The 17,784-nt window shown below is 35.3% G+C and overlaps 1 non-coding gene across 1 annotated transcript; it reads left to right on the top strand.

The window, feature by feature from the left end:
- The first annotated feature begins 15,533 nt into the window (after positions 1-15,533).
- On the top strand, positions 15,534-15,651 carry LOC150032270 (U5 spliceosomal RNA). Its single transcript, XR_016525657.1, has one exon. It is a non-coding gene; the product is annotated as a U5 spliceosomal RNA (small nuclear RNA).
- The last annotated feature ends 2,133 nt before the right edge of the window (positions 15,652-17,784 follow it).

The raw sequence follows: 17,784 nt of genomic DNA, 5'->3' as shown, positions 1-17,784 counted from the left end.
ATCGAGCAAAAGAGCTCCCTCTCAACTAAGGTTAGTAGGGATTGAGCAAAAGGGCCTTCCACATGTTAAGGCAAGGGAGTAGAGGAATTCTACAGGATTTGTTGATAAGTTTTAAATCAGGGTTTTCATGTTATGTTTTCTTTATTTCTTAATTGTTATTTCTAAACCCTGGTATGTTAATGAGAATGTATTATTTTTAAGATGTTTATACTATGAGTTATTGAAGCATGTTTTCTTAAAATCAGTCGCTCACTTCATTTAATGTTTTCCTCCCTAGGTAGCGGTCGATGTCCCGAGGCCTAGCAGTTCTGTCAGTCAGTCACTTCCCAGACTTTCAGAAAGTCTCCAGAGGGGAAAAGAGAAAATTTACTCCACGAGAGTCTGGCATGAGAGATTTTAAACCCCGTTTTAGTGGGGGTAGCGACCTCTCAAGGTAGTACAACAGGAAGTCAATAGAGGAAAGGTATATAGAGATCCAACCATACAGCTGGGGGATCTAGATCAAGACGTTTAGGGGAGTTAATGACCATAGGAAGCCTCGGTGTGCTAGATGTTACAAATTGCATTCAAGACAATGTTATAAGGGACAAAATGTTTACTATCAATGTGGACAACTTGTGCATTACAAGAAGAAATGTCCCTAATTGATTTCAGGGGCGCAGATTGAGTAGAAGGCAGCATTTCAGACAGTGATGTAGCCTAAGGTAGGCACAGTAGGTGATGAGGGCACTAGTAATGCCAAACAAAAGGGTGTAGCGGAATGACCACGTCAGCAGGGCAAGGTTTACACTATAACCCAACATGAGGCTGAGGATGCACGAGATGTCGTTATTGGTATGGTCTTTATTCATGATAGGCCCACACATGTATTATTTGATCCAGGAGCGACTAATCCATTTATTTATAGTATGTATGCATTAAATATTGATAGGATGCTAGAAACTATGCTTGCAGAGTTAGTTATTTCTACCCATGTTGGTGATGTGTTGATAGGTAATAATTACTATAGAAACCATGTACTTCTCATAGAAGGACAACACATAGAGATTGATTTGATTCCCTGAGAACTGTTATAATTTGATGTTATTCTGAGAAGTTGTTTAAATATCGTGCATCTATTGATTGTCATAGAGAAAGAAGTGATATTCAAATTACTAGGTCAGGCAGAGGTAGTGTTTACAAGGGAAAGGAAGATGTTTCCTACTTGTTTGATTTTAGTAGTAAAGGCTAGCAAGCTGTAGCATATTTGGCCCATGTAACGGTTTCTCAATCAAGAAAGATAAAACCAAAGGATGTTCTTGTAGTGTAGAAGCTCATTGACGTCTTTCCTGAAGAGTTATCAGGATTACCACCTGATAGAGAGGTGGAGCTTACTATAGATTTAATACTATGGACAGCGTTCATCTCATTGACACCGTACAGGATGGTGACAGTTGAGCTGAAGGAACTGAAAGCTCAACTACAGGAATTAGTAGATAAAGGCTATATCAAGCCTATTGTGTCACCTTGAGAAGCGCCAGTTTTATTTGTGAAGAAGAAAAATGGCACACTCAGATTATGTATTGACTATAGATAGTTGAGCAAGGTAACTATATGGAAAACCATTCGTTACCTCGTATCGACGATCTGTTTGACTAGCTGAAAGGAGCATCAATATTCTCAAAGATGGATTTGAGATCAGACTACCATCAGTTGAAGGTTAGGGAGTCAGATATCCCTAAGATAGCTTTCCGAACTAGATATGGGCATTATAAGTTTTTGGTTATGCCATTTGGCCTACTAATGCCCTAGCGATGTTTATGGATTTGATGAACAGGATATTTCAACCATTCTTAAATTAGTATGTAATTGTGTTTATAGATGATATCCTGGTTTATTCAAGTAGTAAAGAATAACATATGAAGCACCTGAGGATAGTATTGCAACCACTACATGAAAAATAACTATATGCTAATTTTAGCAAATGTGAGTTTTGACTTGATCAGGTGGTGTTTTAGGGACACGTGGTGTCTAAAGCAAGTGTCACCATTGATCCTTAGAAGACTGAAGTTATAGTTAGATGGGAACAACCTACCTCAGTAACAGAGATACATAGTTTCCTTGGTCTAGTAGGTTACTACAGTAGGTTTGTAGAGGGTTTCTCGAAGATAGCTCTTCCATTGACCAATTTAACCAAAAAGGATGCCAAGTTTGAATGGACAGATAACTGTGAAGGGAGATTCCAAGACTTGAAGCAAAGATTCGTGACTACGCCAATCCTAACTCATCTAGTGCTAGTTCGAGATTTACTACAACGGATCCAGATAGGGATTAGGATGCGTGCTAATGCAGGATCGTAAAGTTGTAGCTTATGTATCTAGGCAACTGAAGAAGCATGAGGGTAATTTCCCTACTCATGATCTAGAATCAACAATTTTTGTGCTAGCATTAAAGATTTGGACACATTATTTGTAGGGTGAGAAATGCCATATCTTTACAAACCATAAGAGTTCAAAATATATCTTTGATTAGAAGGAATTAAATCTGAGACAAAGACAATGGATGAAGTTGAGATTATGATTGCACCATTGACTACCATCCAGGTAAGGCTAATGTGATAGCAGATGCTTTAAGCAGGAAGTTAAGCTATTTTAGAGATATGTTGAATTCTTTAAGGGGAAGGTTATTACAGGAGTTCAAATGAGCTAATGTAGCACTGACAATAGGTTGTTTGGGAGAAATGATAGCTCATTTTTCAGGTAAGACCTACATTAGTAAATGATATCATGGTAGCTCAAATGACAGACTGTAATCTCGTAGGTGGATTGAAGAAGTTAGACAACAACAGAGATCAAATTTTTTTTGGAGATAGGATAGAGCCTCGATGAAGGATAACAGGTTATGTGCACCTAACAATGAGCTGCTAAAAATGCAGTGCTAGAAGAGGCACATGATTCAGCCTATGTTATGCACCCATGTAGTACCAAGATGTATAGAATATTAAAGAAGTCTTATTGGTGGTCGGGAATGAAGAAGGATATGGCTAGTTATGTAGATAGATGTTTGATCTGTCAACAGGTTAAGCTAATGCGTCAGAGACCTGCAAGATTGTTGAACCCACTTCCAGTACCTAAATGGAAATGGGGAGCATGTGAGCATGTATTTTCTGTTTGGTTTACCGATGACACTTAGCGATTATGACGCTATTTGGGTAATCATAGACATGATGACAAAAAATGACCAAGTTTTTTTTGCTCGTTAGAACCATAACTACCCTTGACCAACTGGCTAAGTTATACGTTGACCGAGTTGTGAGTTAATCTGGGGCTCTAGTATCATTATATCACATAGAGTTCCATGATTTACCTCAAATTTCTAGCATAGTTTGCAAAAGGCACTTGGTACTAAGCTACATTTTAGTACAACCTTTCATCCATAGATGGATGGACAGTCAGAATGAACGATTCAGACCCTAGAAGATATGTTGAGAGCTTGTGTATTACAATTTAAAGGTAGTTTGGTTACACATTTACCATTGGCGGAATTTGCTTATAAAAATAGTTACCATTCCAACATTGGTATGGCATCGTATGAGGCTTTGTATGGAAGATCTGTAGAACTCCAGTGTGCTGGAATGAGGTTGGTCAAAGACAGTTGATAGTACCAGAAATTGTTTAGACGACATCAGGAAATGTTAAGTTAATAAGAGAAAATTTGAAAATAGCTCGTGACAAACAAAAGAGCTATGCAGATTAGAGAAGAAAAGAGTTAGAGTTCGAAATTGGGGATCGAGTATTCCTAAAATGGTCTTCGTAGAAAGGGATACTCAAATTTGGTAAGAAAGATAAGCTAAGTCCAAGATATAAAGAACCCTACGAGATAATTCAACGCATGGGGCCTGCAACTTACAGGTTAGCATTACCTATTGAGTTATCTAAGATATATTATGTTTTCCATGTATCTATGTTAAGGAAATATGTACCCGACCCTACTCATATTCTCCAAGACTAGCTAGTGCAATTGAAGGAAAATTTGTCTTATGAAGAGGAACCAATTCATATTTTAGACAAAAATGAGTAGGTGTTGAGAAACAAGACTATTCTGCTAATAAAAGTCTTATGGAGGAATCATGAAGTTGAAGAAGCTACATGGGAAGCTGAAGATCAGATGAAAAACAGATATCCACACTTGTTCACGTGATGAGTTCAGAGCAAATTTTGAGGAGAAAATTTCTTTAAGGGAAAGGTAAATTGTAAACCCCTGAACTTGTTTTACTAGTAATTAAGTTTAAATTCTCTTAGTTATGTGTTAATTATCCTAATTACAGGTATAAGTTCTTGTAAGTATGTGATTATAATGTTTGTAGTAGTTGAAGATTATGAAAGTTATAATGGGTCTGCATATGAGGTGAAGATGAGGAAAAATTTATAAGTCTTGAAATGGGGTGCTTGTTGGGATTGGTGTCCTAAATCTCCTTGTAATCTCGTAGTTTTTTAAACTTTGTATAAACATATTATTGTTAATAAAATAAGTGTTATTTTATAAGCATATTCAATCCAATAAACTAAGATTCGAGGTTATTTCATGTAATTTAAACAAGTATGTAGAGATATACAAGTGGATCTTGTTTAAATAATAACCTAAATGGTCTGTAGTAGATGGATAAGGTTGGGTACCTTATCCTAGTGACACTACGAATACGACCCATTTTGTAGGTATTACAAGTGTTGTAAAGTGCTACAAATGATCTGATCCTGATCATTCATGTGGAGACATATGAGCGAAGGTATCCTATACAAAGAGTTTGTATAAGACCAGACCACGAAATGAATAGTCTCTTTATACAACGTTGTTAATAATAGAGACTTACATTTCACTAGGATGACCATAGGTGACATGACCTAAATCCTGAGTGAGTTGTGAACTCCTGCTTATGAAGGCAGTCTTTGATTTGTATGGATGAGAGTGACTAGATTGCCAACTCAACAAGCCTACCATTTTGGGGATTCATCTGACTAGGGAGTTGGGAACACAGCTACACAAGATGAAATTCACTCCTTCTCCGATGTAAGGGCAAGTAGATAAATTGCTCCTTTAAGGGTTTATTTTGGGGTTTGAACATAGTGGCCACACCCTCTCCTGGCCCGAGAGGGATTGGTCATAGGTGAACTATGACTTATTGTTCATTAGAGAGATCAGTGGTACTTAAGTAGTTAGATGTAATTACAGGGGCAAAATGGTAATTTGTCCAACTATGCTTATGAGCTTTTTATGAAGGGTCATTGCATTGTTGATTGATTATATTCAATAAACATAGAAATTTATTTGTAGTGCGAAAAGTGCAGCAGTTGGTCTTTAGTGGAGTGACCAGTAGTTAACGAATGTTGGGTAATTTAATTAAAGAGTTTAATTAATTATTCGAGTACCGCTGGATTCAATCTACAAGTCCAAAGGTCCCCTCTGTAGCTCAACAATAATTTAATTGAGAATTATTTTTGAATAAATTTGAAGTGTTCAAATTAATTGAGGGAATTAATTATATATGATATAATTAAATTAATTATATATGAGATATAATTAATATAATGTATTTGATACATTATAATATAAGGTAATATGGGAGGAATTTGAATATGATTCAAATACTAATTATATGAATGAGATTTTTGAACCATATTCATGTAATTAAATTTAATATAAATATGATTTATATTAAATACCATAAATAAGTTGAGAGGAATTAAATATTTGAATATGATTCAAATATTAATTATATGAATGAGATTCATGTTGGGTTTTATATTCTAAAACTTGTGGTTTGTAAATAATAAAACTTATTTTGAAAATTCAATTAGTTGTTGTTGAATATATGTATTGCTAATTAGAAATCCAATAAACCTAAAAGACCCTTGACTATTACATGAGTACTTGAACTTTATGTGGAGACATAAAAGTGGATCAGGTTCGAGTAAATGGTCAAAATAATCTATAGTATATGAATAAGGTTGGTTGCTTTATTCTGGTAACACTATTGGATGCAACCTACTCTGTAGTTGTTACAAAGAGTTGTAAAGTACTACAAACGGAGTGATTCTAATTTGCACATGTTAAGACATGAAGCGTGGGGGCGTCCTGTGAAAATGAGTTTGTACAAGATCGGACCACGAAATCAGTCACTCTTACTTATATAACGTTGTTTACTGTATAAGACTAACTATTTCAAAGCGATGACCGAGGTAACTTGACCTTAATCCTGAGCTAACTATGAACTCCTGTTTATTCGGGATTATCCTTAGATTTGCATATGTGAAGATTGGCTCAACAACGCCGGCTCAATAATATATCTGGACATAATATATCTACAGTGAGGGGAGTTCAACTATGGGCTTTAGTGGAGTAACCCATTAGTTAACGAATGAGGGTTAATTCGATGTAATGAGTTTAGCCAATTAATCTAGGATCGTTGGAGCCCATGATCTGTAGGTCTGCTAGGTCCCCCTACTAGCTTATAAATGGATTAGTTTTAAAGTAGCGTGATAAGTTAATTTGAAACATTCAAATTAGAATTAAAGGAATTAGTAATTATATGTGATATAATTACACGTTTAATTTTTTAATATTAAACAAAATTGGAGAATTAATATTTAAATATGATTTAAATATATGAAGATGGATTTGTGTAAAATTAATTTAATATTTGATATTAAATTAATTGAATTATTTAAATTGTTTAAATAATTAATTATTAATTAGAAATATTTAGATTATTTATATAATTATTTATTAATTTTATTAGAAAATTAATTTATCAAATTAATTTTGTAAAATTAATAATATTTTCAAATCAAATTGATTTTTGAAATCAATTGAAAAAATTGAAAAAGTTTTAAAACGCACAAACTTTTGTAGATTTTTCTATTATCATTTTCAACTTGCTCACACAAAACCCACCAACTTTGGCTTCAATAACTCTAAGCATGAGCTGCATCTCATATAGCTATCTTCATTGCATGATAGTCTGCAATATATTGAGAAGATTGGAGTGGAATTGAGGCATGCGATCTATAGAATTTTTACTAAAAAATTCATGTTGAAGATGGTGTTCTTCAGGTGGGTTGTTGCTGTGAGTTTTTCTCCAAGTTTCCGCTTCATTCAAGCTTATTTTGAGTGCCACAACTCAATCTAAAGCTCCAAGAAAATAGTGGGAAAGATCTTGAGGTGGTCTATAATAAGATTTGGAGAAATTTGCAGCTGAAAATCGAGATTTGAAGAAGTTCTACAAAGATATGACTTGAAACTCTTATGTTTTAGTATGAACATGCTTTAGTTTCTGCCAAAATTAATGAATTAGAGTGTTTATTGATCCTTGTTGCTTCCGTTGCTTGTTGATATACTCCAACAATTCATATAAGTGAATTTAATATAAATGTGATTTATATTAAATGTCATGTATTGTCGAGAGAAAATACATCTATAGACTATATTGTATTTGATACAATATATGACTATAGATTATGTATTATATGAGATAAAACATATAGTTTATATACATAAAATAAGGTTCTTATTATATGTATAATTATTATTAATTTAATTTTATTAAATTAATATTAATAATTAAAGGGAGGAAGTTACAACTCCCTCCCCTCATTCTCTCAGTTAATAACATGGGTTATGAAAGAATGAAATGGTGAAGATTCATCTTCTTCCTCAATTATCTTCGAGAAGAATTCTCACTGGGAAAAAATCACAGAGAATAAAAGTTCTTCTCCTCCCTCTCTTCCTCTCCATCTCCCTTCCCTCTTCCAAAGATTCAAGCAAAGCCCACAACTCTGCTTGAATCCTTTGTCCTAAGAGAATACAAAAGGTTCTCAAGTAGTGGTGTCCCTTTTGAAGAAGGAGATCCATTCGTGACTTTGTTCGAGGGAGATCTTGAAGAGTAGTCCTCAAAGGTAAGGGTTTATGAAACCTTAAGTTTTCCTTTAGTATTGCATGCTATAATTTATGTAAATGCATATCTTGTTCTTGTTTAACTGTAAAACTTATATTAAATGAAAAATGGATATTAGGACGATCTTGCTTCTGCATACAGATCTCTCTTCAGATAGAGTTCCTTCAGAGCTCTCGGGTTGAAAAGAGCAGCCAACACTTAGGCAAATTTTAGAAAGCTAAGACAAGTGAGGAACGTGTGGGCGCTTGTGGGCTTAAGAACCTAAGGATGGAAAATTGACTAAGTGTAACTGGAGGTATGCGTCAAAGGCCTTTAAAGGTCAATGAAGACCTAGGATGGAGAGTATGCAGGCATTTGAGTTTGCCTAAGTGAACGCATGGTAGAAGAGAAGTGTTGAGGCGTGTTAAAGGTAAGGGACGCGTTTATGAGCAGTAGGCCTAAGCATGACTGTCTAAGGGTAAAACCAACATGTTATTGGGTTGTATGTTCTAAAACTCGCAGTTTGTAATTTTAAGCATATGCTATTTGCAATAAAGATATTATTGACGTTTATTCAATAAAACTATTATTGAATATGTATATTGCACTTGTAAAGACTAAATCTAATCAACTAAGATCTATGGCTATTACATGAGTATTTGGACTTTATGTGGAGACATAAAATGGATCAAGTTCGAGTAAATAGCCAAAAGGATCTATAGTATACAAATAAAGTTGGGTACCTAATTCTGGTAACACTATCGGCTGCGACCCACTTTGTATTTAATACAAACGATGTGAACCTCAATTGTTCGTGTGAAGACATGTGAGTAGAGGCGTCCTATGCAAAGAGTTTGTAAAAGACCAAGACCAAGAAATAAGTCATTTTTACTTAATAACATTGTTTACTGTTTAAGATGACTAATTCAAATCGATGACCTAAATAAGTTGACCTTAATCTGAGCTAACTATGAACTCCTGTTTATTCGAGATTATCCTTAGTTTTGCATAGGTGAGGGTTGGCTCAACAGTGTCGGCTCAATAAGCCTCCTCTTCTAGGGGTAAGACTAGGTAGATAGCTGGGGACATAGGGTGCAAGACAGAATTCACTCCTACCCACTTTTAGGGATAGTAGAGAGGTTGTTCTCTTAAATACTGATTTTAGGTCTTGAACAAAGGGTCCTATGATGACATGCAGAAATGCATGTCATCTTAAGCCTTTTATTTAGAATTATGAAGGTTGTTAAGTTGAATATGTGGCGATTATGTTAGGAATTCATGAGAAAATGAGTTTGCGGCCATCAACATTAAGAATCTCGGCTAACCCACTATTATGCGTTATTATGCGTTCAATTGTGTATCTTTGTAGCTAACGCAGGAAGTGGACGCAGGAAGTGGACGCATACGCGGAAGCTGGGCTATTGCAAAGACGACCACATGCAGAGAATTTGTCCATCACAAAGGCGAACGTATACGTTCACTACATTGGTGTTGCGGTAATCAACCGCATGCGTCCATTGCATAGGAGTTGTGATCGTCAAGCGATTGCGGTCATCGTGTAGAAATTGCAGTAATCAAGCTAATGCGGCCATTGTAACATTACGGCTACATAATGATGACCATAATAGCGGGATGAATGCAAGGTTGGTGGAATGGAAACATTAACGCATATCTCGGGAAAATCAAAAGATGATGTTGATATTTCACCTACCACGCCGTTAGCAACAGAGATTCAGAAAAGGACCATCATGCCGCGAATGTCAGAATCAGATCAGGTCCATTAATGCTGTCTGCGACCCAACTCTATAAATAAAATCCAATGAGCAGAATTTCATTGAATCCAAGGTTTTCGCCTGAGGCTCGCCTTAGGGCAGATCCTTGTGATCTAGACGAACGCATGAGAGGAAAGCTTGAGAGTTTTTCATCTATTTCATCCATTCCGAGTGACGACCGGAGCCTTCTTCGGAGTTAGAGCTCGAGAGAGTCTGCTCCACCGCCCATCCATGGCACTATCGGCAGCTTTGACACACATCTGCTGGAAGTAAGACATTGCTTCCAGCAGGTCCTTTCATTTTCTCTTCTTTATATTGTATTGTATTACATTTTGTCTTAAGAGATTAATACATTTTGTGATCAAGGCATTTCTATATTTCCTTCGATTCCATCTCCATCTTCCTTTATTTAGCATCCTTAACTTTCATCGCATCATTGAGTAAGATTGCTAGAGTATCGCATACTTAGTCATGTGGCATAGGAATATGAAGCATGTAGTAAACTACCGGGAGGTGTGCATTACGTGAGTGTTGTGAGAAAACCTTATTTGCTTAGTGTGAAGCTGTAGTAACGCCTGTCTATAGGCGGATGCAATGCTTGTTTATGAGTAAAATCAGCAGCAACTAACTGCCCGGGAGAGTAAGTGGATCGGGAGAGCTAGATTAAGATCGCATAGATTAAGCAATGTAAGCAAGTGTTCACTAGGAATAAAAATAATCTTACGTCATCCAGGCTTTTGCAGTTACCTTGTCTTATGCATGCGTCCAACACACCTTTAGAGCTACTCGGGAGAGAGTCTAAAGAAAGAACCTAAGACTTGAGAGAGCTAGGTTAGAATCGAGGATCGGGAGAGCTAGATTAAGATCGCATAGGCAAGAATGGAGACTTAGGAATAAGTTCGGTTTGCTATTATAAATCACGTGCATTTGCAACGGGCGTGTATGGCATGATCGCATTAGTTTGCGTTGGCTGGGGTTGCCCTTGGGTCAAGTTTAGGGTTGCGATGAAGACATCCTCACATTTTATCTGTTTTTTCATGCATTTTACTACACGTCAACAGTTGCCGTGTCTCTACCTCTCATTCACATTCCCACTGCTTTTTCTATTAGTTAGGAGTAGAAGTAGTTTCTAACTTAAAACCCCCCATCATTCTTTTATTCAACCGTCGCAAACACATCACTGCATACATTTAGCTACAAGTCCCTGAGTTCAACCTTGGATCACCCGAGAAACTTGCGTTCGCATTATACTTGGCGTGAGGGCAAGAAAACTTGTGACAAGAATGCATGGTCATCGCATATAAGATTAACGCATATTTCCATTCCACGCATGACCACCTACACATGAGTATTAACACATACCTTAAGACATGCATCGCATATTGCGTCTCACATGATGTTAGCCATCAAGTTTTTGGCGGCTAATTTCACATCGCCATCCTACCCTCTCATTGGCCAGAGAACTCGGTTTGGTGATTGGATCACAAACCAATTGTTCATTAGAAGATCAATAGGACTTAAAGAGTATGAAGTAATTTCGGGGGTAAAATAGCATTTGACCCAGCCGTTATTATGAACAACTTTTGAAGGGTCAACTTACTGATTATGGTTATATCAAGTGAACAAAAATATATCTACAGTGAGGAGAGTGCAACTACTAGGCTTTAATGAAGTGACCCGGTAGTTAATGAATGTTGATTAATTCGATTTAAAGAGTTTAGCCAATTAATCTCGTATAGCTAGAGCCCATGATCTGTAGGTCCATTACGTCCCTCTATTAGCTCACAAACGGATTAAACCTTAGAATAGATTGATGAGTTAATTTGAAACGTTCAAATTTGAATTAAGAAAATAAGTAATTATATATGATATAATTATATGTTTAATTATTGAATTAAAAGAAATTGGAGAATTGAACAATATTTAAATTTGATTTAAATATTGATTACATGAATAGAGATTCATGTCTATGGAATTAGTATTTAATTAATTTAATATTAGATATTAAATCAATTTAGTTAATTAAATAGTTTAATTAATTATTTATTTAGAATTAATTTTATTAAAATTAATTATTGTTAAAATTAATTTTACAAATTTTCCAAAACTGAAATTTGATTTCATATTAATTTATTGATGAAAAATTAATTAAAATTGAAATGGAATTTTTAAGAATTTATTTTTAATTAAATAAAAATTGAAAATATTGGAAATATGAGCTTTAGTGGGTTTTTCCCACTTTTGGCTTTCAAATTACTCTCTATTCCACTAATTCCAACAAGGAGGTGTTGTCTTCAAATTATGCAATGTGATTGCATGAAGAAATTGAACAAAACTAAGTGTTGTTGGTTGAGAAATGAGACATGCAAATAAAATTTTCTAGTTTTACTTTAAAGAAGGCTTTTTCAACTATTGAAGCTGAAAAACAGATCTTTTTCCTCCAAATTTCCCTCAAATTAGAACTCATCTTGATTCCCACAAATCAATCTAAGGTCCAAGAGAATAATAGAGATCAAGTGGTGGTCTATAAGGATTTGCTGAAGAGATTTGAGCTAGATTTACTGCATTAAAGAGTTCTACAAAGGTATGACAGAAACCATTTTTATTATTCTATGAGCATGTTGTCTTAATTACTAAAATTGATGAATTAGAGTGCTTAATGATCCGTATTTCTTTTGTTAATTGCATGCTATCTCCATCACATATGTGTTGAACGATGATGCGTGAGCAATGGGGATGCGACGTTAGTCGTGGTATGTGTTCGTTGAGGTAGAAGGCTGGCAGGAACGTAAACTTGGGCGTTGGTAAGAGACTTAAGTCTTCAGCTTAAACATTTAATTAGTGAGCTAGGTGACATGCTAAGAGGCCTTAAAAATGAGTTAAGTATGCTAGTTGTCAATTTGAGGAGTTCCATGAGCATGCGACCATAGTATAAAAAGGAGTTTGAAGTTGAAGAGCTCAGCTTGAACACAAACGTTTCCTCGAACAATCTTGAACACGATCACGAGAGTAACCTTGTTATTCTCATAGATTCCAATAGAATGATAAGTGGAATCCAATTATTGGAAGAGGGTGAGGAGGAAAACTTTTTGGGAGAGTACAGGGGATTTCTTTTATGACTTAGGGAAAAAATTGCACAATGAATGCTTGCAATTCTGTTGTGTTCTGTGTGTCCCCAAAAGGGTCATAAGAAAGATTTTATATAGAGAATGGTCACCTCTTTTTCTAGTATTTTACCAATTTTTTCTTGTGTACAATTAAAATAACATTTATTCAATTAATTAGCACAATTAATTAAATGACATTTATTTAATTAATTAGCACATTAATTATTAATTAACATATTAATTTAATAACTATTTACACAATAAATCTAATTTAACGTATATATATATTTAATTATCATATACATCATATGTATATGTGAAATACCTCTCTATTAATATTCTTTGTGAATTTAATTCACTTGAATTATTTATTTGAATCTTATTCAAATGTTTCTTTCCAATTTAATTTGAATTATAGATCATATCCATAATCAATTACATATTAATCACATTAATATACGATTTACTCAAATTGATTTGAAGAATTCAAATCATCCCTCTTTAATATCCATTAGTGAGCTAACAAGGAGACCTGGTGGAGATAAAAAACTCTAACAATATGAGATTAATTAGCTAAACTCATTAACCAAGTTAATCAAATATTCGTTAACTGTGGGTACACTCCACTAGAGACCGGCAGATGCACTCTTCTCACTACATATATATTTCTGTGTCAACGGATATAGACCAATTACAACAAGTTAGTCATTCACGAGTGTTCTTAACTCCAACTGGATTAAATTACCGTTTTACCTTTGGGTTACTTCTGACTTCTTAAGTACCAGTGCTCCTCTAATAAACAACCTATTTATGGTCCAACCAATAAACAAAAATCCCTCTCGAGCCAATGAGAGGATAGGGTCCTTTGTTCAAGTCCTGGAGACATCACTTAAGGGAACATTCATCTACTTACCCTGAAGATGAGAATGAGTGAATTCCGTCTTGTATTATTAAGTTCCTAGCTCCCCACTAGGTCTTGTCCTCAAAATGGAAGGCATATTGAGTCGGCGAACTGGCCACCCTCACCTATACAAATCAAAGGACAATCCCTCATGAATAGAAGTTCATAATATACTTAAGATTAAGACTAAGTTGCCTAAGTCACCCTATTGAAATAGGAACCTAACTAGTTAACCTCTGGTGGTTACTATTTCACCATCCGGTCATATGCAAACTCATTGCATGGGATACCCTCACTTGCATATCACCTACATGAATGCGTTGGATCATTGTGTTTATATCAAATACAAAGTGGATCGTATCCATAGTGTCACCAGGATAAGGTACCCAGCCTTATCCCTATACTGTAGACCTTTTAGCCGGTATCTTGAACACTGGTTCTTATATATCTTCACATACAATTTAAGACTCATAAGGCAACCTTGGATGTGAGTTTATTGGATTTGAAGGTTATTAAGACAAAATAGAAAACAATACAATAACATTTATTGAATTAATTTTCAACACGTGTCACATCACTTTCTCGATAATAATCTTAAGCTTCATTCTCATTTGTTTTTGCTTTGGCCTTGTTGACAGCTATATAAAACACGCGAAGAAAAGTACTTGCTTGATCTACAAAGGGTTTAAGGCCCCCAGTTTCTTTTCCTGGATCTTTGTGCTACCATACTTGCCCAACTTTGAATCCTCTAAAAAGAACATAATTTCAAATCATGGGATTATGGGCTTGTGAATGAAAATTTCACATGCATAACTTATTTATCATCTTATAGAATTTTGGTTCTTCTTCCCCTTCCCTCTTTAGATGGATTGTTCATCTTGTGTAAATCTGATTTTCGGTAGTAGATGTTTATGATATCGGTGTTCAATATTGATTGGTGATGCCTGTTACCCTGCCCTTCTTCATCACCAACAAAAAGAGAAAATAATCTATTTAACTTCTTATGAAGTCTTGTAATTTAAAGACATTCTCGTATTTCATCTCTTTCACTTGCAGTTTCTCCTTGCTCAAAATCCTTCTTTCTTTGGTAAGTCTCTGTTGTTGAACATTGAAATGGTTGAAATACTCTGATGGGATCGAGGAAAGTTGGTTGTGAAAAAGCAATATTCAAGCATTGATCGCTAGTATATGAAGATTGTTTAAGTAGAATATGTTGACGTGGTTTGGTAAAACATAAGTGTGTCATACAGGTTACGACGGTTGAAGGTTCTTGCTCTCAAGTGCAAAGTAGAGAGGATGATGAATGAGAATCAGAGAGATGGTTGGTGGAGAAAGAGTTGCTCTTTCTAATTCGAAATTTTGCAATTGCTAGATAAACAAGTAGACCGCATAATCAATTCGATAATTGGATATGCTTATTTTAGTATATATGTTAACAGATAAAAGTTCTACTTAACAAACTTAAAAAAGATAAGATGTAATTTAAAAATGAATTAAACAAAATGAAATCACGAGATTTAAAAATTTTGGAAGAACTAAAAAAAAAAGGAAAGAAGTTTATGTGTCTTGAAGATAAATGGGAAAATAAAACTAATTCATTAACATAAAGTAATTAGCTGTATCAAAAAAAATATACATGATATTTTTAGCTATCTATTCCAATTTTCCTTAAAATTGTAGGAAATAGTATAAAAGGGGAAAGTGGAATTCTGTTTTGGGCCATCAAAGTGGTTGGCCCGTTAACAGTAGTAAGCCAAGTAGTTCCCACATCGGCAAAGTTGTAAAAATGGGACACGCGTTGGACGGTATAAAATGCCGTTGCAGTGGAATTGTCGAAATCACGGAGCCGGGCGGTGAACACAGAGCGAACTATTCTTTCGCCTTTTACTAAAGAATACCGTGTGTTCGTCGCATACACCGGCATACGCCTATTTTTGGAGGATTTTCTCTTCGTAGAGAAATTCCTACAGCCATAGTTCAAGCTTTTGTACTTCAATTTTTAATTCTACGTTGAAAATTTGGCTTTTTGGCAAAAGAGCCTACACAGAAGACATGTATTTTCTACATTTATCTCAAATATTTATCAATTTTGATTTTATCTTTACTAATAAAAAAATATTATCTAAGTTTAGCAAGGAAAAAAGTCTTGAGTAGAACAACTCAAGATAAACATAAAAACTTTTATGCAGAGATTAAAGACCAAGTATTTCTTAAGCTATCATAGTAGAAGGGGATACCTAGGTTTGATAGGAAAGGTGGGCTAAAGGAAAGGTAGTTTAGCCCAAGAAATATAGGACCTTATGAGATAGTTGAACGAATCATGCCAGCAACTTACAGATTAGCTTTAGCTACTGAGTTATCCAAGATACATGATATTTTTCATGTATCAATTGAAGTAAAATTTATCATACAAAGAGGAACGAGCTCATATTCTAGATAGGAAAGAACGGGTGTTAAGGAATAAAACTATCACATTAATTAAAGTCTTATAGAGGAACCATGGAATAAAGGAAGCCACATGGGAAGCTGAGTAGCCAATGAAAAACAAATTTTCACACATGTTCACTTTATTAAGCTTAAGACAAAATTTTTTAAAGGGGAAGACCAATTGTAAACCCCTAAACCTATTTTACTAGTTAATCATGTTAAGTCCCCCTAATCATGTTTTTAATTCTTGTAAGCATGTAGCTATAATGTTAGAAATAGTTGAAATAATATAGAAAATATAACGAGTATGTGTGTGCAAGTAGAAATGAGGAAAAATCACTCAAGTGTTGAAGGGAGTGCTCTCGGATATTAAAGGGCAGCCAACACTTAGAAAAAAATTGGAAAGGCTAAGGCAAATTGAGATATGCATGAATTAGGAATTTTCCTAAGTGTTAGTAGTTGTGCTCTCAGGCGAGATAACGGAACTAACACTTAGATGGAAATAACAAACTTAGATATGAGGAACACATGATCTTTTATAGGCTCAAGGGTCTAAGGGAGGAAATTGGAGAAGTCTAATAGGTGGTATGCGTCAACCATCATTTGGAGGCTAGTAAAGGCCTAAGATAGAGGGTATACGGGCAGCTAAATCTGCCTAGGTAAACGCATGGTAGGCTTGGAGTGATGATTAAGAAGAATTAGTAGGCTTGGTCCGAGGAAAGGACTAAGAGGTCACAAGTTGTGCGATGGCCGGAGGCCTTAAAGGATTAAGCGTGTGGCTACCAAAGGGCTATGCAACGACAAGGAGTGTTGAGGAATATTAGAGGTTAAGAGGGGTGTTGATGAGCGGTAGGCCTTAGCATGAGCATCTAAGACAAAGTCAGTGTATGTGTTGGCTAAAGATGCGATGAACAAGGGTGTGCGACGTTAGCTGAGATGTGCGTTGGCTGAGGAAGAAGACTAGCTTGGACGCCAACCTAGGCGTTGAAGGAAGACTTAAGCATTCAACTTAATCACTAAGTTAGTGGACTAAGTGGCGTGATTAGAGGCCATAAGTAAGTGTTTATTGCGCCAAATGTCATCTTAAGGAAGCTATCTGATCATTCAACCTTGTTATAAAAGGAAGTTTGAATTGTGGAGCTCGGTTTGGGCATTTCACTCGTGCTAAAGAAGAGGGAATTTCTACCAACTTGAAGCTTAAATAGTGAATATGGTAATCCAGGGCTGTATGAAGAAAAGTTTTGAGCTGAAAGTTGAAGAATTTCCTCAAGTGTTCGAGATTCTTTGGCTACTCGGACAAGTTGCAATGATTGACAAATTTCTAGCTCATGGAGAGGAATTAGAGGTTGAAATTTTAAGGTAAGCTAGCTAAGATGTCCTAAAATAAGTTCATAGAAGAAAGTTTCATGAGATAAAGTATGGAATTTGAGTTATTGAAGCTGGAATTTAAATATGGAATTCTTGGTTGGATGAACAAGAATTAATAAAAAGAAGTTTCATGAGATAAAGTCTGGAATTTGAGTTATTCAAGCTGGAATTTAAATTTGGAATTCTTGGTTGGATGAACAAGCAGGTATCTGCCATCCATGCATTTGTTGGATTTTATGTCCTAAAACTCGTGATTTGTAAACAATAGAACTTATTCTAAAAATTCAATAAGTTGTTATT

The sequence above is a fragment of the Benincasa hispida genome, chromosome 12 (genome assembly GCF_027475165.1).
Source record: "Benincasa hispida cultivar pf3 chromosome 12, pf3_genome.v1.1, whole genome shotgun sequence".
NCBI lineage: Eukaryota > Viridiplantae > Streptophyta > Magnoliopsida > Cucurbitales > Cucurbitaceae > Benincasa > Benincasa hispida.
This window is presented reverse-complemented; position numbering and strand designations above follow the sequence as displayed.